The 9,339-nt window shown below is 39.1% G+C and overlaps 1 non-coding gene across 1 annotated transcript; it reads right to left on the bottom strand.

Annotated features, from left to right (window-relative positions):
• Positions 1-7,325: 7,325 nt before the first annotated feature.
• Positions 7,326-7,396, bottom strand: trnag-gcc. Its single transcript has one exon. It is a non-coding gene; the product is annotated as a tRNA-Gly (tRNA).
• Between the last annotated feature and the right edge of the window lie 1,943 nt (positions 7,397-9,339).

Here is a 9,339-nt window from a genome sequence, read left to right as displayed (position 1 = left end):
AAAAAACCTCAACATTGTCCATGAATGATAAACACACAATCAAACCACTGGGCTTATGGGTATGATTACTTGTCGTCCCAATTTCACAAACATATCATTTGGAAAAAACATTTCAAAACATTAACTTCTAAACTAAACACTGACATGAACTACTAACATGTACTGACTTACTGAAAACCTTGGAGCTGATCTGGACTTTCCTGTAGTTTCCTCTTGTCCTTGTAACAGCAGTAGCTCCTCCCTTCCTTGTCAATAATTGTGCAGAAATATCTGAGGGCTTCTTTCTTCCTAAATCATGAGCAAGTCCTGTCCAGTCCAACTGTTTCTGCTCCTGTTTGACTTCTGAACTTGTCTCTGGCTGTGTGTCCACTTACTGCAGCCTGTGACATCAGACTGTAGAATGTTGATACATCAAAGGCATCAAAGGAGAAACACACACACACACACATGCTGGTACTTATGTTGACCTTCTCTCAAACGCTAATGGTCCAAGATCTCAGGACATTGCTGAAAAGCAATGAATTGCCGACATACTACCATACAAAGGCATTTATACGCCATTGTAAAGCCCCGCCCACAGGTGACAGCACAAACTGCATCAGCCAATCATAATTCCACTCACTTTCTTCTGACCCTTCTCCGAAATTCCCAGTGGGTGAACTTTGAATTTCCTGAATTTCTTGAATTATTTTACTGATTGTGAGAATGATTTCAGCATCCAACAATACAAAGTCACATTAGTTCATCAGAGTTCTCACTCTTTGTACTAAATTCTGTCCCTTTTTTACATTATCAATTCATTAAACGTACAAAATTACATTCCAAAATCTCATGTAACAACCCAGAATCATACACAAAAGAAAATAGTGGATCAAAACTGTCCAGTAAATCTTGTGAGGAACAAAAGCTCAACAGGTTGCAAGAGTGAATGGAACATCAAAGACTGTGAGTTCAAGCCCAGGGGATGTGTTGCTTTCTTTATTACCATGCGCTCCAAATTATGATACATACAAATACTATTTTTTTTTCTTTATGTACTATGTGAACACTTGATTTATTTTTTCTCTGTCTACAACCAAGCATGTGACTTTTAATGCATGAATACTCTGTATTCAGGTTGCATACTCATCCTATTAAGATTTAATGGAAAACTATATATTTATAGTAAAATTGGTAAGAATGATACATTTCTTACTTGCTAAGCTTGTTTTGTTTCCACACATATCACGCTCACAATATAATAAAATACAAACTTTTTATACTAACATGAATGAACTTTCTTTACCTAAATTCCCTGCCTTACAACAACATTGCTGACATCTTGGATCACATCCCTGAGTTAAACAGAATCAGATGCATATCACCTCTTTTACAGCTCTCAGTCCATCCACACAAAGCAACCATCTGGATTACTTTCATTTCCATTTGTATAATTTTGCCCATCCCTGACCCCTATCACTGAGCTGCCTCAATTCACATTTATATCACCTCTTGATCAAATGACAATACACCCACACACAAGACACTGTCTGCACAGCTACTAATTTATTTTTTTCATACATTCACAACCACAGAAAATGAGCTCTTACACACACAAAAACCAACTATGTTTCAGTAATTGAGAATATGAGCACAAACTGCCCTGTGAAGCAGAAAGGGCAATAGCTCAACAGTTTGCACAAATGAGTAGAACGTCAAAGACTGTGAGTTCAAAGCCAAGGTAATGCCATATGTTCTTTATGACCATGCACTCCATGTTATCATACATTATTACTATTTATTCTAGTTATCACTAGTTATTCCAAACATACTAATTTTATGCTTTATGTACTACAGTAAAGCCCGAAATTATTCATAACCCTGGCAAATTTTGACTTAAAGTTACTTTTAAATGTAAATCGAAGCTGAGAAATATTTTTTTCCACAATGATGCCTCTTGTACATCGTCTTATTATCTTCTGGGAGATGCCTGTGTCACATCCAATCAAGGAAACACTTGCTGGTTGAATAAAAGTAACTTTAAGTCAAAATTTGCCAGGGGTATGAATAATTTCGGGCTTGTCTGTAAATGGACACTTGGTATATTTTTTCTCTGTCTACAACCAAGCATATGACTTTTATTGATACATACTCTGTAATACAGGTTGTCATACTCATCCGCTTAACATTAATGGGAAACAACATATTTCTTTCATAAACCACATATGGTGAAACTCACTCATACTCTCACATACCAAAGACTGCCTGACTTAACTTTAACCTACCTTAACAATGCAGCCCTGAGAAAAAAAAAATGTCACATTGTACATTGATGCTTTGTGCATCAAAATATGTGATTAAAAGAGTGTCTGCTCTGTCTACAAACATGTGGACACACTCCTAACACAACTCAGCCAACCTATTGTCTATGCAGTTTGAATACTTGCCAGACAAAATACACACCTCTACATGTAAATTCACTCACACAAACACTTCATCTTTACACAAGATAACCACCTACCTGTAACTTTCACTTATTCAAATACATTCTCAACAGACCCTGACCTGACCCATTTCCTCTCACATTCTCTACTCTGACTAAACTCTGCATTTTCACACACTAAAAACAAACACCATGAAGGGGAGGAGCCACTCCATGTTTAAAATCAAATCATTCCATTATTTGATGATCTCCACCTGTTAAACCTCAAAAGCAGCTCTGCAGTGTTTCCATCTGTGTTCATGTTGCTGTTTGAGGGTTGAGACTTGGTTTCAGGGTTAGGGTTAGGGTAAGGGCTAGGGAATGCATTATGTCAGCAAGTATCCTCACAAAGACATAAGTACCAGTATGTGTGTGTGTGTGTGTGTGTGTGTATGTGTGTTTGTCCTTTGATGCCTTTGATGTATCAACATTCTACAGTCTGATGTCACAGGCTGCAGTAAGTGGACACACAGCCAGAGACAAGTTCAGAAGTCAAACAGGAGCAGAAACAGTTGGACTGGACAGGACTTGCTCATGATTTAGGAAGAAAGAAGCACTCAGATATTTCTGCACAATTATTGACAAGGAAGGGAGGAGCTACTGCTGTTACAAGGACAAGAGGAAACCACACTCGATGCGATATTTAAAGAAACACCTACAGGTCAGTTGATTTCCTTTATAGAAACATTGCTTCTCAGTTTAATCTGTCACGATGGAGCAAGGACTTGGACCCAAATGCACAACTCCACAGTCAAAAGTAATAATTTGACTTTAACAAAGTAGTAAACATGGATCACCCATATAGGGGAAAAAGGCACAAAAACAAAAATACAAAATGCAAATGCAAAATTGCTCTAGCGAGGAAAAGTGATTGAGTTTTCGATGACAAGAGATAAAACGCTAGATCACTGGACAAGAGACAACACGAACTGGCACAGAACAAAGGGAGACACAGACAATATATAGATACAAGGAAATGGGAAACAGGTGACACCAATTAGGGCCGGGCAGACAATCACAAATGGCGGGAAACAAGACAAAGGAAGTAGAACAAGACAAGATACACAAGCGCTATGATTTCAAAATAAAATAGGAACTATTAACAAAACACACTAGAGTCCGAAAAAGTCTAAAAAAGAGTCCTCAAAAGAGTTCATAACAAAACAAAAGGGTTCAGAAAACAGCCCCCTTAGGGGCTAGTCATGAGATAATCAAGGCATCATTCAGAGAAGTGACTCTAAAGTTGATTCGGAGAGGATTTTCCTCATTCCTTAGCTCTTCAGCAGACTCAAACATTACTGTGATGTATGTGACAACGTGGTAAAGTCAGTCAGGGATAACTGAACTGGATGTTGTGTCACCTCCATTCCTGTGTCTACTACAGTGGTGCTGGATTAACAAAGTCATTAGGATTCATCCTGCTGGGAAGGAAAATTCTGTGACAGTACATTGAGTAGATGTGAAGATATTTGACTGGACAAACAAAACATTTGACCTACTGATGGCAGAGAAAACAGCAGAGTCATCAGGATTGATCCTCTAGAGACTATGAAAGAACAAACTTTGATGGTAATCCATCAGTTTAGCTATTTCATTCTGACTGACAGAGCAAGCAACACTGCCAACCCTCCAGCCTCACTGCCAGTGTCAATACCAACCACAGAAGAAGAGATATCACACCTACACCACTATGAGCACAGCTGCACCCACACACACCTGAGGAACAATGAGCCACAGTGAGGACCAAAGGGAAGTGGCTGCTACATGTATTCACTGTATATGAGCAGGGGCTGATTCATAGCACTGTCTCCTCTTAGCTGCAGAAATCAGACTGGTCCTACATCCAGTCCTCCATGGAAAACCACCTCTCTCTGCTCCACAATGCTCACAGCATCTTTGTTACTCCAAAACAAAGCTGGGATTACAGCAGTGTGTGTTCCACCAGAGGATCCAAACACTACATTACCTTACCACCAACCTTAGATCCCTTCATACAGTGTATTTGTAATTTAGTCAATGAAATGACAACATTAGAGTCATACTTAGTCACATTTTTTTGCAAAAGTAGTTTCATAAAAAATATAGAATAAAAAATACAGACAAAAAGAAATCAAGATAACTGCACTGAGTTATTGCTGAGACAGTAACACACTTTTGCTGGAGATGAAATTTCTTTTGTTGATGCTGGAGAGTCAGTCTGAATCCAAACCTTCTAACACAACAGATCAGACTGCAGACAGATCACTACAGGATGCTGTACAGGATAAACCAAACCACCAAACCACCAAAACTTTAGTATGACTATTTCGTCAAGGTGCAGCTGCAGCTGCAGCCTCACCACCTCTACTTCTGGCATCTGCTCAGGCTGAGGAACAGCTGTGTCTGACGTGCATCAACAAACTTTCCTCAGTGCTCCTGAAGGTTTTTCACATTCTGCAGTGAACACAGACTGTTAATGTAGCTCATTTTCTTCTTTTACTTGAAAAGTCATTTTGGGAGGTGTAGGGGTGTGATGGGGGCAAACAATGCTCCAATGCCCCCACTTGGTGACAGGCTCTGTCCAAATGTCTTTATAACCTCTTCAACCACAATGTTTGGATTCACAGATGAATTCAGCTGCTTCACAGTCTTTAGTGTTGACTGAACAGGAGTCTTCTGCCCTCCAGTGGTCACTGTCAGTAACTACAACTCTGCACACAGCACTGACAATGATACTGATGTTCACACTGACATTATTCCACATTTACTGACTTATTTTAACTCTAATGTTCATCAGTCTGATAATGACTCTGTATGTGAACACACATATTATTACACTGCTATAAACACTGATGTCTGACTGATGGACAGATAATCAGAGAGTTTACTGCCCTCCAGTGGTCACACTGACAAGTGTCCAACAAGACTCACACTGATTATTAGGATCAATATGTACCAATCAGTATTGATGACATCAGCAGGAAGATGAGGACTGGTCATAATTTGAATAATGTTCCATGTATTATTCCATCCATGTTTTCAGTACACGTTTTCAGATACATTGTAAAAATGTTACAACTAAAAGGATCACTGTAAAATGATAAACAGGAGATGCACTGTAAAAAATTCTAACATTGATTATCAGGAAAAACACTGTAAAAGAATTTAATGGAGGCTGTGCACTGTGTAAAATGGCAACAAAGGTGACACAGGATATATCCAATAAACAATGATGGTCATAGATGTGATCTGGACTAACTTACAACCAGGAGATGCACTGTAAAATATTACAACAGTGGGACAAGGGAAAGGACTGTCAGAAATATGTGATGCAGTGTGAAAATGACAATGACGAATGACAACATCAGCAGTAAAAGTACACAAGTATTATCAGCAGCCAGAGGATTCAATTCAGTTCAATTCAATTTTATTTATATAGCGTCTTCCACAATCAAACTTGTGTCAAAGCGCTTTACAGAGACCCAGAGCCTGACCCCAGAGCAAGCACTTAAGGCGACAGTGGCAAGAAAAAACCCTTTTAACAGGAAGAAACCTTGAGCAGAACCTGGCTCAGATGGGGGACCCTCCTGCTGATGGTCGGGCTGGGTGAAAGGAGGAAAAGGAGGAAGATAGGACAGCTAGGAATGGAGGAGAGGAGGAGAAGGATATGCAGCATATAAAACATGATACAAACAGGGTTGGCAATGCACAGTCTTAGAGGGCCAGCATTTAGATTACAGTTAGTGAACAGTTAGTGGATAATGTGTGCTCAGCAGTTACGATAGGAAACAGAGCACAGAAGCAAAAAGCTGTCATGATTGGTAATACTACTACAACTAATTATAAGCTTTGTCAAACAAAAAAGTTTCAAGCCTAATTTTAAAATGACAGCGTGTCTGCTTCCTGAACCCTTATCTTCATATTTACTGCTTGTTAATTGTTTAGTTTACTCAGCTGTTCATTTATTTATAACTAAGTAGTGTGGCCCAATATAAATAGTACAGGCATTGTAATGTTGTAGTTTCACCACAAGAGGGAGTTGGTGGTTTGGAGTCACTCCTGGTCCAGATGTCCAGATGTCGACACGTGATTGTTTTGCTCCAAAGACGCATTAGTGGTGTGCGGTACTGCATATTTTGGTATCGATCCGATACCAAGTAAATTGCCGATACTGATACCGATACCGATACCAATACTTTAAAATAAATAAGGTGGATGCGTCATTGAATTGCTAAATCTCAATTAATTTTCATGACCTTAAGTGTTGTTTGTGTGATGTTTCCTTTTCTATTATTAAATAGTTAAAACCCAGGACAGAATTAGGACAGTTTATAATTAAATAGAAAATGCTTTATTATCAAATTTTTTCAGAAAAATCTTAAATAAAAAGTGCACGCAAACCAGTAAATAAATTAAAACAAGTACTGTTGAGAAACTATAATACAAAAATTAAATTCAAATTCTCAACAACAAAAACAACAACTGGTAAAAATATAAATAATAGTGTTTCCACTATAACTGACTCGCTTTTTACAAATCCCACATTTTGCTGTTGTCTCATTTTTGGCTTGAAAATACAGCCACACGGCGCTCCTCTTCCTCTCTGCCATTCTTCTGTGGTATTTTCTCCCTGTGCTGATGAACCTCAGCCGGCAACTTGTTTGCTTTGTGCGTCTAAGTCACGTCACATGACTCAGACGCCCAGGTAGCTGGGGTGGATCGGTGCCTTGCTCAGGGGCATCACAGGTTGCCTTCATAACCACCGTATCCGTTTTTTTGGGCTTGGTCGAGAGATCAAACCCACAACCCTCCGATCTCAGACTGATCCAAAGTCCAAAGGCGCACTCTTAACTTGCTGCGCCATGGCTGTCCCCCAAAAGAATGTTGCATTGGCCAGGAATCGAACCCAGGCCTCCCGCGTGGCAGGCGAGAATTCTACCACTGAACCACCAATGCAAGCTTGTTGTTTAACCCCATGCCTCCAAGGGAGATTGTGACCTGATCGCAGCGCCTTGGACTGTTCGGCCGTCCTGACTTACTACTTAAGTAAAAGTCTGTAGCATAAACATTCATTTACTTGTAAAATACATATCAAAAGTCCTTGTGACTCAAATGTCTTCACAACAACAGTTAGCTGTTGAAAATGTCTTCATGTCTGCACAAATGTGTTATATCAAATATATCTGCATTTATTTATGGATTTTATTCTGAACACAGTATGTTGTTGAAACTAACAGAGAGAAGTCACATCCGTCCCAGAATGATTTTAGATCCCAGACTCACCTGTACTGATATGATCTGCATCAGTGTTGGAAAGAAAGAGCTGCAGGTTAATGTGATAGAAACACATGTTTTTCTGTATGGTCCAGTCATTATTTGCATCTGTCACTGTAGCTTTTTTAGACCCATGGTGATAACGGACTTTTGTATGAATAAATCCTAAATAATCAGCTTATGTTTTCATTGTCCTTGTTTCAGATCAGTGAGGCACTAAAGAGTGACTTCCAGGTGTTGGCTTTTAACTCTGAGGATGCAAAAATGAAGGTTTCCAAGAAAAGATGAGAGAGAACGACTGAAACAGGAAAACAGAGTGGGTGTTAACTGCAAGTCTCTGAAACTAATAGAACTATTTTCAATCATTTAAACCCACTGAGATTTAAAATTCCTTCTTTCTTTTTTTTTTTTAGCAAGCAGAGGAATAAAGTGAACAATACAGGAAGTTACAGTTGTTTTAAAATGTGTCTCAGTTTTTTAAATGATGATGAGAGAGAGCATCTCTATCATCTCTCTCTTTTTTGTAATGATCTTAAACTAACACACATCAAACCTGGGGCTTTGTAGTTTTCCATCATAAGACTAGTTGGTGTAGGACATATAGAGTGAGGTAAAGAGGACTCAGGTGGGGCCACACATCATTTTTGCCCCCACTGCCCAGAGTGACTTTATCCAGCCATGATCTCCCTTGATCTTCTTTGCAGGATAAACTTACCAGGAACATCACAGCCTCAGGTATTTAGTTTTTTAGTCAGGGTTACAGCCACTGTGCATGGTAAAGCCTTTAATGTGCCTCTGCATGAGCTGCTATGGTTGCTGTAAATTCACACAGAGTAATGTAACAAAAGTATCCTCCACAATCTGTTGTGTTACAGAAGCTCAGCATCATTTTATTCCTTGTTGAACAAAGTCAAATCCATTGTTTTCTTTATACAAAGCTCCACACCACTGTTTTCTTTCCTTCATGTTTTAGTGCAAATCAATAGCGTTTGTTCCACAATGAGATTAGATGCAAAGTAAAAAATCAGAATAATTGTAATTCTTATGAATTATTCCATTTATATTATGCTAATTTGATTTATATTTATGATCACGTGTTTATCTTAATTACATCTTGCGATAAAAATAGATGTAATGATCATTTGCTGAAAAGCACATAATTTTTTATGAGCTTGTGCTGATTTGAAATATGATTTTGAATATTATCTTTAGTTTGATTTAGTGCTTTAATAGCTCATGTTTTTAAATGAGCGTAATTTATTTGCATTTAGTTTGAAGGGAGTCAGTGGAGATATTAGATAGTAAAACATTACAGACTGGCGATGCCTCCCACCCCCAGGATTGACATCCTGTCAGTTTAACTTGGTCCTGTCCAGTGTTGCCATGGCTGCCAGTCACATCATATCCCCAAGTTGCTGAGATGTGGTTTTGCCTGTAAAGTCCTGATGTGGGCCTCTGTCCCTCTGCTGGGAGCAGCAGAAACACCTGTCTTCAGTTTCTCTGGTTGTCCTGCAGACAGCCGTCCCACTGATTGTTTGTCCTCCTGCAGGTCTTCATGTGCTGCCCGGATGATGCTGAACAGTTGTGCTGAGCGTGCGTTTGGTTGGGCCTCGGTCGGTGCTTTA

Source organism: Toxotes jaculatrix, chromosome 10 (genome assembly GCF_017976425.1).
Source record: "Toxotes jaculatrix isolate fToxJac2 chromosome 10, fToxJac2.pri, whole genome shotgun sequence".
Classification (NCBI taxonomy): Eukaryota; Metazoa; Chordata; class Actinopteri; family Toxotidae; genus Toxotes; species Toxotes jaculatrix.
Note: the sequence above shows the minus strand (reverse complement) of the source record. Positions and strands in the feature narration are given on the sequence as shown.